At 36.4% G+C, this 12,401-nt stretch overlaps 1 long non-coding RNA gene across 1 annotated transcript in view; it reads right to left on the bottom strand.

Annotated features, from left to right (window-relative positions):
• Positions 1-1,645: 1,645 nt before the first annotated feature.
• Positions 1,646-12,401, bottom strand: part of LOC140509100 (uncharacterized) — a 95,768-nt gene continuing 85,012 nt past the window's right edge. The window contains exons 2-4 of the long non-coding RNA XR_011968567.1: positions 11,969-12,098; positions 10,896-11,044; positions 1,646-1,761 (exon numbers count right to left, since the gene is read on the bottom strand). This is a non-coding gene — a long non-coding RNA (uncharacterized lncRNA). The remainder of the gene's footprint in view (positions 1,762-10,895; positions 11,045-11,968; positions 12,099-12,401) is intronic.

Below are 12,401 nucleotides of genomic sequence, written 5' to 3'. Positions count from 1 at the left end.
GAGATTTTCAGCAGAAAATGCTGTGGCTTTGGTTTAGTTCCTAGGAATAGAGGAAGCGAAACTGACTTTCATTGCCAAAACTAGGTGAGAATGGGGGTTGGGAAGGGTAGGAAAAAGGAGAGAGGGAATGGGCTTGAAACAAATGAACACATTAAAATCCATTTCAATCCTCTAGAACATGATCTCCCAAATGAATCAATAATATTTACATGACTTAGAAATATATGTGATCTTGTATTTAAGAAAAAAAAAATACTCCTGGCATTAATACATGGAATTTCCTTTGTTTCAGCTGAACTACTGGCAAAAGGGGTTACTTTACCAAAAGTAAAGATACATGCATCTAAAGCAGTCTCTGAATTACATTCTCAAAACTAGAAAGGTAGCTAAGTGAGACCAGCTACCAATCACATGAGTCTGGTAAACACAAACTATGAGATGGAGGTCATAGAACAAGGATAAGATTTAATTATATTTGAGAATGTAATTATTGGGTTGTAGTAGTAGTAATAGTAGTAGTAGCAGTAGCAAACACACAGTATTTACTGTGTTCCAGACACTGTGCTAAACACTTTATGTTTCTCCTTTTATTTTCAACTTTATGCATTTTAAACACACCTCTGAATTTCATAACATTTTTGGACTATGACATAAATTGGCAAATATAGATTTCCCATCATATTTGCCACATCTCTTGAATATGCCCCCTTGTCTTTTATTCTGCCACAACTCTAGAGCAAGCCTCTTCACCTTACACCTGGACCGTTGAAGTAACCCGCTGGTGAATTTGCCTGCCTCAAGTCTCTTTCTGATCCAATCCATCCTTCATTCAAACACTAAAGTGACTTTCCTAAAGCACAAGTCCAATCATCCCATACTCTACCCCTATTGCTTCTGAGGACTGAATACAAAATGCTCTATTTGGCATTCAAAGCCCTTCATAATCTATTCCCCTCCTCCCTCTCTATACTTTTTACACCTTATTCCCCACATGTATTCTTTATCCAGTAAGACTGGCCTCCTGCCTGTTCAACAAATAAGACATTTGAGCTCTGGGCTTTTCTCAGGTTGTTTCTAACTTATTCACTAGGACTACTGACTTCTCTGGCTTCCTTTAAGTCCCAATTAAAATTATTCCTTTAGCTGGAGATTTTCCCCCAAACCCTCTAATTCTAGGACATTCCCTCTGTTAATTATTTCCTATTTATCCTATATATGATTTGCTTTATATATATTTGCTTGCATGTTGTCTTCCCTATTAGATGGTAAGCTCCTTGAAGGCAGGGACTGTCTTTTGCTTCCTGTTATATGATCCCTAGAACTTCGAACTGTGACTAATACAAAGCAGGTGCTTAATGTTTATTGATTGTAATTCTTTATAATAATAGCAGGATATACTGGATAGGGAGGCAATGGTGACTCAGTAGATAGAATAGAGCTCTTGGCTTGGAGTCAGGAAGATCTAAGTTCAAATCTGACCTCAGACACTTCCTCTCTGTGTGACCTTAGGCAAGTCAATTTACCCTGTTTGCCTCAGTTTCTGTAAATTGAGCTGCAGAAAGAAATGGCAAACCTTTCCAGTATCTTTGCCAAGAAACCCCAACAACTAGTAAGAATCTGAGCAGGGGTTCAGACCCACCTATCCTGACTCCACATTTAACTATCTTCATTATGCAAAACTCTTCCCTTTCTTCTTCTTCTCTTCCTTTTCCATTTCTTCTTTTTCCTACTTGTTCCTTCTCCATTTCTCTCTCTGAAAATCTGCATGACAATATATAATGTATGTACGCATACATTAGAAAGATATACTGTATTTATTTTACCCTTTAAAAATTAAATAGTATTTTTTTCCAATTACATGTAAAGACAGGTTCAGCATTCATTTTAATAAGATTTTGAGTTCCAAAGTTACCCTCTTCCTCTCCCCTCCCCAAGCAAGCAATCTGATATAGCTTATACATACAGAATCATGTAAAACATATCTTTACATTAGTCATGTTGTGAAAGAAGAAACAGAACAAAAGGGAAAAAAACAGGAAATATAAAGTAAAACTAGTATGCTTCAATCTGCATTCAGACTTCATCAGTTCTTTCTCTGGCTGTGGATATTCTATTTTGAGTCTTTTGGAATTATTTTGGATCATTGTATTACTAAGAAAAGCTGTCAGTTGATTATCGCACAATGCTTCTTTTATTGGGTCCGGTGTTCTCCTGGTTCTCCTTATTTCACTCAACATCAGTTCATGTTGAACTTCCCAGGTTTTTCTGCCCAGGTTTTTCACCTGCTCATCATTTCTTACAGTACAATAGTATTCTATTATGTTCATACACCAGAATTTGTTCAGCCCTTCCTCGTTTGATGGGCATCCCCTTAATTTCCAATTCTTGGCCTCCACAAAAAGAGCTTGCTTGTGCATGTCTTCTCCCCTTTTTTATGATCTCTTTGGGACACAGACCTAGTAGTGGTATTGCTGGATCAAAGGGCATGTAGAATTTGATTACCCTTTTGGAATAGTTCCAAATTGCTCTCCAGAATGGTTGAACTAGTTCACAATTCTTTCAACAGTGTGTTAGTGTTAGTTTCCTACATCTTCTTCAAAATTTATCATTTTCCTTTTCTGTCATATTAGCCAGTCTCATAGGTAAGAGGTGGTATCTCAGAGTTGTTTGATTTGCATTTCTCTTATTGATAGCGATTTAAAGCATTTTTATGACTATAGATAACTCCAATTTCTTCATCTGAAAACTGACTGTTCCTATCCTTTGACCATTTGGCAAGTGGGGAATGACTTGAAGTCTTCTAAATTTGACTCAGTTCACTACATATTTGAGAAATGAGGCCTTTATTAGGGATACTTCTTGTAAAAATTGTTTCCTAGATTTCTGCTTTCCTTCTAATCTTGCTTATATTGGTTTTGTTTGTGCAAAAACTTTGTGGTTTTATATAATCAAAATGATGTGCTTTGCATTATGTAATGCTCTCTATCTCTTGTTTGGTCATAAATTCTTCCCTGCTCCATAGATCTGACAGATAAACTATTCCTGGCTCTCTTAATTTGATTATGATATCACCCTTTATGTCTAAATCATGTACCCATTTTAACCTTATCTGGGTACATGGTGTGAGATGTTGATCTATACCTACTTTCTGCCAAACTGCTTTCTAGTTTTCCCAGCAGCTTTTTTAAAATAAATCAAGTATTGAGTTCTTATCTCAGAATCTGGAGTCTTTGAGTTTATCAAGCGGTAGATAATTATAGTCATTTACTACTGTGTCTTGTGTACCTATTCTATTCTACTGAACCACCACTCTATTTCTTAGCCAGTACCAAATAGCTTTGATGAGTGCCACTTTGTAATATAGTTTTAGATCTGGTAGAACTAGGCCATAGGAAGGTTAAAATTTAGAATATAATTAAGATGAGTATATCCAGAACCTAAAGTATATCAAAATAGACCTATAGCCAGTGGACTTAAATCACTCTTGTAAAGCAATTGCTACCTTTTCTTTTCTATCCTTTTCATTATTCCTTACCAGAGTTTGGGATACTATGTTTTGTTGTAGAAAGTCCACTGGTGTCTAATCCTGGTTCTTCCATTAAAATGAATTTAGTGTATGCTTTCTATTCAAGCTTCTGGATAGCAAGGGTAAACACAGCATTCTGAGAAGTCAATGTGTGTTTAATGAGATTTTCATAAAACATTTAGTTAAAGAAATTCCAAATTTAAAAAGTAGAGTAGAGGTTCTATAGCATACAGTTGGTAAATGTCTGTCATTTGTTTCAGTTTGTCTTTCCAAATGCCTAGTTTTTAGAAAACAGACTCTGGAAAGCATGAATCTATGGATGCTAATTTATATGTTAATTCTTAGCATTATCCAATGTCTTTGGGGTTGTCTAAAGTGATAGATCCGATCACTAAATCTTGACCCTAGAACAGCAAAAGTTTTAGTGTAGAAGGTAGAAAATAAGAGTTGAATTTGCTTTAACATATGAAAATGGATTTGGAACATAGTCCCTATACTATTCTAGTTCTACTATCATAATAATACCTTCTATTCTTATAGTGCTTAGCAAAGTGTTTTCAAATGGTTCTGACCACAGCTTTGTGAAATTGTGCAATCACTTTATTTTGCAGATAGGAAAACTACAGTTCAGAAATATTAACTGACTAACCCAGGAGTGGGGAACCTGCAGCCTCAAGGCCATATGTGGCCCTCTAGGTCCTCAAGTGCAGCCCTTTGACTGAATCCAAACTTCATAGAACAAATCCCCTTAATAAAAGAATTTGTTCTGTAAAACTTGGACTCTGTCAAAAAGCTGCACCCAAGGACCTAGAAGGCTACATATGTCTTCAGGTTCCCTGCCCCTTGGGACTAGCCAAAGGACACAATGCTAGAACTATATTTCAAATCCATACCTTCTGACTTCAAGTCAAGTGGCTTCACCACTGTGCAACATGAACTATTCATATATATAATTAGTCAAAAAAATATATATGGCACTATGTTAAGCACTTGGGATACAAAGAAAGGCAAAAACCAGTTCCTGACCTCAAGTCACAGTCTAATGGGAAAGATAACACGTAAAAAAGGGGGAAAAAAATGCCTACAACATGATAATGAATAGTTATATGGCTTGGCAGGAAAAGATGAGATGGCTGCCTTGGGGGCTCTCCTTAAATGGAGGATCTGGTTAGTGTTCTCCTGATGTCTTCTTTCACCCTCTCCAATCAGAAGGAGGCAGGTGTGTCATAGGCAGGGGATCCCAAGGAGGTGCAAGTTTCAGACTCGATGTAATCTTGTGGGAAGATGAGTTTCTGGAGAATATAATAAGGTTTTAGGGAGAATGGAGAATATAAAATAAGTGTCAAACATAGTTTCTACACTCAACAAACGTATAACCAAGCCAGACACAAGACTTATCCATGGAAAACATTTAAATAGTAACCAGAATTGAATTGTATCACATGAGTGATGCTGCTGCTGCTGCTGTTGGTGATGATGAGGCAGTATGGCAGAGAGTATAGCTGGATTCAAAGCCAAGAAGACTGGAGTTCAAATCCTGTCTCCATACATCCTTGATGTGTGACTTTTAGACAGTCACTTTGATTAATCAACCAATTAAAATTTATTAAGTATCTACTATGTTCTAGTCACTCTTTTGAGCACTGGGAAATATAAAAGGAGACAAAGACAGTTCTTGCCCTCAAAGAGCTTAGAATCTAACATAAAAACAAATATATACAAAGCAAGCTATATACAGGAAATAATGATTAGAGGGAATTAAGAGGGTGTTCTGTAGAGGCTTTCTGCAAAAGGTGGGATTTTGTTTTCTGAGCCTTAAAGGAAGCCAGGGAGGTCGGAAGTCATAGTGGAGGAAGTAGAGATTTCCCGGAATGAGAGACAGCCAGGGAGAGCACAGGAGTTCTTGGTAACTCTACAAGACAACAGAATGCCCAGAACATGCAGATCTTGCTTGCTGTGTGACCCTAGGTAAGTCACTTAAACTCTCATTCCTCTAGGCAACTTTCTAAGACTGCAAGTTGCACACAATAATAGCAGTAGCCAGTATTTTTATAGTACTTGATTGTTTGCCAAGCCCTTTACATATGTTAACTCATTGGAGCCTCATAATAACTGGATGAAGTAGGTTCTATTATTGTTTCCAGTTTACTGATGAAGAAACTCAAAAGCACCTAGAGGTTAGTTTGCTCAGAGTCATACAGATAGGGAGTTATGAAGCGGCATTTGAACTCTTAACTCCAAGACCTATGCTGTATTCATTAAACCAGACCTGAATTGAGAGAGGGAGTTTCCTCATTTAATAGTTCCTTGTACCAAGTAAAAAGCAGGTCCAGTCCCTATCGCTAATAACAACCCACTTTTGTCTTATAATGCTTTAAGTTTGCAAAACAAATTCCTCACAAAAGTCTTGGGAAAGAAGTTGTAATAAAGACAATAAAAAATATTGAAAAAAAGGGAAAAGAGATTAATGTGTACTGGAACAGAATAATTGGAAAGATGGAGGGAAGAGATTTAAATCAGGACCTAAAATGTTTTGAGTTTCAGTGGGATTTGAATGAGGACAATATGGGAAAAGTCACTGAGAATCAGCAAAGATTTGGTGGTGAGACTGAGCAGAGTGTGTTCTGGGGGCAATTAGGAGTTGGGCTTCGTTGTGTTCAAGTTAGGGGATAATGATGGTAATTTTGGCTGACATTTGCCTAGTACCTTCATGGTTGCAATGTGCTTAATGTGCATTTTTTTTTGTGACACTTAACCCAGCTAAGTACATACTACAGATATTATTCCTGTTTTACAGGTAAAGAGACTAAGGCTTAGTGACTTGACCACAGTCACAGAGTTAGTTGATTTTAGAGGCAGAATTCAAGAAGAATAGGTGTCTCCTTGACTTCAAATCTTGACAAGAAATGCGAGAAATGGGGTTGGAAAAGAAGACTGAGGCAACATTATTGGTATTTGTTCTTCAGTTGTGTTTGAATATTTGTGACCTTACTTGGGGGTTTTCTTGGCAAATATATTGGAGTGGTTTTTCATTTCATTCTCAGTTTTGTCTTGTTTTGTTTTACAAATGAGGAAACTGAGGCAAACAGGGTTGAGTGACTTGCCCAGAGCCACACAGCTGGTGTCTGAGGCCAGTTTTGAACACTACTGTTCCTGATTTCAGGCTTGGCAATCTATCACTGCACCACCTAGTGACCCTATTATTAATATTAGATAATACTTTATAACACTTGTGATTTCACTGACATGGACATTTCCTAACATAAATTGCCATTAATGCATCTCATAACTCTTCTATCCTTTTGTAGTCTGTGCAATGCCTGCTTTTGTTTGATTATTGACAATTAAAGGTAGTAGTTGTTCACGTGTTTCAGTTGTGTCTGACTCTTTGTGACTCATCTGGGGTTTTCTTGACAATCATACTGGTATAGTTGTTATTTCCTTCTCCAGCTCATTTTACAGATGAGAAACTTGAGGCAAACGGGGTTCAGTGACTTGTCCAGAGTCCCACATCTAGTAAGTGTCTAAGGTCATATCTGAACTCTGATCTTCCTGTCTTCTGGCTCAGCAATCCATCCACTGCACTACTTGGGATTAAAATACTAGGAAGGCTTTTAATTGTAACTAGGGCAACAAGACAGCACAGTGGTTAGAGTACTGGGACTGGAGTTAGGAAGACTCATTTTCTTGAGTTAAATCTGGTCTCAGATACTTACCAGCTATGTGACCCAGGTTAAGTCACTTAACTCAATTTGCCTCAGTTTCCTTATCTGTAAAATGAGCTGGAGATGGAAATAACAAACTACTCCAGTATATTTGCCAAGAAAACTCCAAATGGAGTCACAAAGAGTTGAAAATGAGAAAGAATTGGAAATTGCTGAAAAACAACAAAACTTTGTTCAGGGCAAGTACTGATTTTTTAAACCATATTGCTCCTTAGAAGTACAGTCTATTTCTATGTAGTTCAATGACTTATAAAAGGGAATCCAGAATGGCTGTTCCTACCCACCAATAAATAATGTGACTAGCTAAGATACTATTTGAAGGGATGGTATAAAGATTAATTCTTAAAACTTAAAAATCTTTATGAACATAAAATGGCAAAAAGTAATAATAATCTTTTAGTGTACTTCAAGACTTGCAAGATGCTTTTTTCACAGTAATTCAGAGGTGGTACAAAGGTTATTAGCACCATTTTACAGTTTAGGCAACTGAGACTCAAAGAGGCCAAGTGATTTGCCAGGATCAAGAAGAGACTTCTTGCAGAAGATGAAATTTAAATAGGACCTAAAGGAATACAAGAGACAAAGAGGGAGATAATTCCAAGCATGCGGGAGTACGTAGATAAAAGGAATAACAATAGCCACCATTTGTACCATGCTTATTATGTGCCAGGCACTATCCTAAGCCTTTTCACAATTATTTCATTTGATCCTTACAAAGAGCCTGGAAGACAGATGTTATTATTAGCCAGATTTTGGAGAGGAGGAAAGGCAGTGAGGTGGCATAATGGATAGAGTGATGAGCCTGTAGTCAAGAACACTTATCTTCTTGATATAAATCTGATCTCAAACACTTACTAGCTGTTTGACCCTGGGCAAGTCACTTCACCCTGTTTGCCCCAGTTCCTCACCTACAAAATGAGACGGAGAAGGAAATGACAAACCACTCTGGTATCTTTGCCAAGAAAACCCCAAATGGCACCACAAAGAGTCAGACAGGACTGCAACAACAACAACAGATGAGGAAACTGAGGCCAACACTCTTTTCTAGGGTCATACAGCTAGTAAATGTCTGAGTCTGAATTTGAACTTCAATCTTCCTGACACCAGACCTAGCAGTCCATGCCTACACTAGCTAAATGAGTGGATAGCCTTGTCCACAAGGGCCTTAAATTCTCCTGGTGGCGGGGTAGAGAGGGAAATGATTGTTGGGGAGGATGGGGTTGGGGGTGGAAGGCAGGAATACAGGCAGGAATAAAGTGATATCAGTATTACTGGCAAACTGGACGTTTTCCCAAACATAATCCTAGTGAAGAAAGCGCAAAGATCTACTCTCCATTTGACTTTCTGTTTCACCATTACTATCTAGGTATGAGATACCTATCACCTGAATCAACACTGCCTCTTAGTTGTGACCAGTGCTAGGGCATTCTTGGCATAGTTTCTGAATAGATAGGAAATATCATTTGTAAGACTTGGAGAGATACAGTGATGGTTCTGAGCAAGCAGAATAGACATTCTGCTACTTAGTGTGATTTGAGAATCACACCAGTAGGATTCCCTACACCCAGATAACTATTAGCCAGATCTCAAATGCCTTAAATTTGAGGATCTGCTGGTAAATGTTTAACTGGTTCTCTGGGGAAAAAAAATGCCAGATATTTTTAAGTTTAACCTACATTATACACTTTTTTTGTCTAGATAATCAACAAAACAATAAAACTGCGCCTGATTTATAGTTTAATGGATGTGTCAGGCATAAATGCTCATACTTAAAAATTTAACAATCTGTTCTCTAGAGAAGTTTCCAGTTGTATTCACATGTTAGTTGTTGGTGAATTAATCTTGTTGGGGCAGGGGAACCCATGACTAGAAAAGATCAAAATGCAGGGTGTGTACTTAGGATCAGGGAACTATTGGGGTAGAAATGCCCCGGAAGGCAATTTTCATCTGCCCAAAGTCCTACCCAAAGCCAGGTCATAGTATGCCACAAGCTTTCCAAAACTGTAAACTCTGCATCTCTGACATACAGTAATCTCTATCCTATTTGGGCACTATATATCCAGGGTTCTGTATGGATAACACAGCAGCCCCCGTGTTAGTATAGGGAAAAATTCACCTATCCCTTTTTAAAGACATACTCATAATTGTGGAATAACCTGCAAGCCCAAAGGATTGGTTCAACTATTTTTTAACAGTGGTGTGCTGGAACCAGCTCTTACCAGCTCATCAGAGGCAATTATTAAATGTTCAGTATGAGCATTTACACTTAGGAAATTGGCAAATGCTCCAAATCACGGCTTGATTTATTGTTCCGTTGACTGTCTAGACTTAAGCAAATGAAGGGAAAAACTATTAATAAGAAAAATTAAACTTAAAATTATATCTTGAATACATTCTTTTTTCCTGGAGAGCAGGATATTAAACATACTAGAATAACCCTGAATTATTGCTATTTACTCTCTGTGTTATTGTTGCCAATAGCGTGTTCAGGCATCTCTTTCTTTAAGGATTATAGGTCTGATATTTACAAGCTGTGACATCCTCACCTAGATCTTCGTACAAAAGGTAAATAAATATTTTTTCTTGATGTTTTCTTCCAAATACCAAATACTTTAATTTAAAGAAAAATAAAAATGAAAAAATATCAATAGTTCAGCTCTCACAAACAACCTTATGATAAAAGGAAGTAGAATAAAAGAACAAAGATTTTGGTCAGGAAACAGATTTCACTTGCAAGGTTCTAAAGGGTTATTTTAAACAACTGTGAGGGAGAGAAATCATCTGAAACACATGAAAAAATACCTCACCAGTGTCCCTCTAATGGATGTACTTTAAAGAAAACCAAGGGGAATTTTAAACCTCACATACATTTTACGAACATTCAAATGAATATCTATGACTAATCTCAAGTGCATTTGAATAAAAAAGAACAATTTTGATGTTCCAAGTTGAATTATTAAGTAAAAATATTCAGTTATCAGATAGTTAATTAAATGGAACTGACTGTATTCATTAAAATATTTGTTCCAAACAAATGTATTTAACATTCAGATATTATGCAGAATAGGTGACAATTGCATATCTCCATGGAGATCAATAATGGGATTCAGATCATTGTGTAAAGAGTCTGCAAGTTTAATGCAGAGAGAATGTCATTATTATTTCTCTCTTAATGATGGTCATTATGCGCAAACACTGATTGAATTCCATTTGTTACCTGCATTTGAGCTGAGAGGAATAATTACAATTTAAGTGTCTCCATTAAAATTCATAAAAGAATATGAATGCAAAAATTATACTTGAAACTGACAAAATATACTTTGAGGATATAAATTGTGTTTTCTGATAGGCCTCTTAAAAGTATTAAAAATAGCTTCATTTTAATAAGATGACATATAAAGATCATGTATTATTCTCACCTTTATGTTAATTCTAATACTGCAATACATGACTAATATTTAAAAGTAAAGAAATTAACTTTCAAAAAAGTAATATCAATGAAACAATGAACCAGTCATCACAAGATCTTTTTTGGATTGGGCCACAGTCATCAACCTTTGAAGGTTAGGGTTAATTGTTGTACATCATAAGTTTCATGCACTTTATCAGTCCATATGTCCAATCAGTCCAATTTCATCACCTACCACTTTTAGTTGTTAATCCAGTCTCGTCTTCGTAAACATCTCATGTAAATTGTCCCACTTATGGTTTGATGATGATGGGCAAAGTTGATTTTCCCCCTCTTATTTCAGACTTCAAAGTTACATCATTCTGGGAGTCTTTGGAAGACTTTCTAGTGGGGGAGGAAAAATAATGACAATGCTCTGACTATAAGACCACCCTTTCAGAAAATCTGATTAAATTTCCCCAAACCCCAGATCACCTACCTATCATTTACTGACTCATTATCACAGGAATCTTCTTACTCTACTCAAAGTAGAGTAAGTACCTATCATATATGTAGTTATGGAAGAATATAAGTAAGGTCTGCATTCTTAACAAAAGCTCTGTCAAATATTTTAAGGTTCATCGGTCATTCCCATTAGACCAAAATATTATACAGTCAGGTTCCTATGCCTGCTTATGTTTATTAAATTATATACCATTTTAGTTACTAATTTAGAATTATGAAATCAGAAACTTTAATCTGGAAAGGACTTTAATGATTCCTTGATCTCCCTTCATCTTAAAAATCAGCAAACTGAAGGCTTTACATGCAGATATAAAGTGCACAGCTTGAAGTGACAAAAGTAATTGGCAGCAGGTTCTAGAGAGTAGAACCCAGATTTTCTTGTGCTCCTTCCAGTATTCTTCTCACTATTTCAACCTCTTAAAATAGAATTCAAGGAAATTGTGTCCTGGTAATTGACTTATCTAGCTGGGAAATGGGGATAATATAATATATCAGATTCAGATAGGATTTGAACATGTTGAGAGAAAATATTTTTATTCTATATTTGTAAATGTATTTGAAGATATAAAAAACTATATGATTTAAAAAAAATACAGAAGTAGCATCATCCACAACAGAAATCACTTTTCTCCTAAATGAGTTCAATTCCTAGAAATCTAAAAATAGTTTTAAAAATATTTCTTGATGGCATAGTTTAGAACAAATATATAATTTCCCAAGGCTTTCCACATTTCTGTTCACACTGATCTATTATTTTAAGGTAAAATACAGAGATTAGAATTATACTCAATAGTGTCTACTCACTGGCAGCAGCACTTGGCAGTTTTACATGCAATTCTAGTCCTCTTGAATCAGGATGAAAGACGGGGGAATAGTGGGCTTGTGGAGGAGGGGTGATGAGATTCCAATCAAACATCTGTCCTTGCTCGGGTACCTATGATCATTTAAAAAAAAAAAGGAATAAGGATTGGACTTAGAGATGGGTGACTTCTTGCTGAAGCAGCAGATACGATATGAATGCTTACACCACATCTGTCTGCATCCACAATTTCTTCTGGTGAATAGAACCCTCAACCAAAACCCGATCTCTTTCTAAAAAAGGAAGCTATCAGTTCCTTGAGTTAGCTTTATGTGAGGCAAACAAACATATGGAGTGCTGTGAATTATTAGAAAGCTGAGCATTATAAATAAGCAATTATTATAGTACTGTCATTTTAAAAGGGGGGAGAAAGACCTT

Source organism: Notamacropus eugenii, chromosome 5 (genome assembly GCF_028372415.1).
Source record: "Notamacropus eugenii isolate mMacEug1 chromosome 5, mMacEug1.pri_v2, whole genome shotgun sequence".
In the NCBI taxonomy this organism is placed as follows: domain Eukaryota; kingdom Metazoa; phylum Chordata; class Mammalia; order Diprotodontia; family Macropodidae; genus Notamacropus; species Notamacropus eugenii.
Note: the sequence above shows the minus strand (reverse complement) of the source record. Positions and strands in the feature narration are given on the sequence as shown.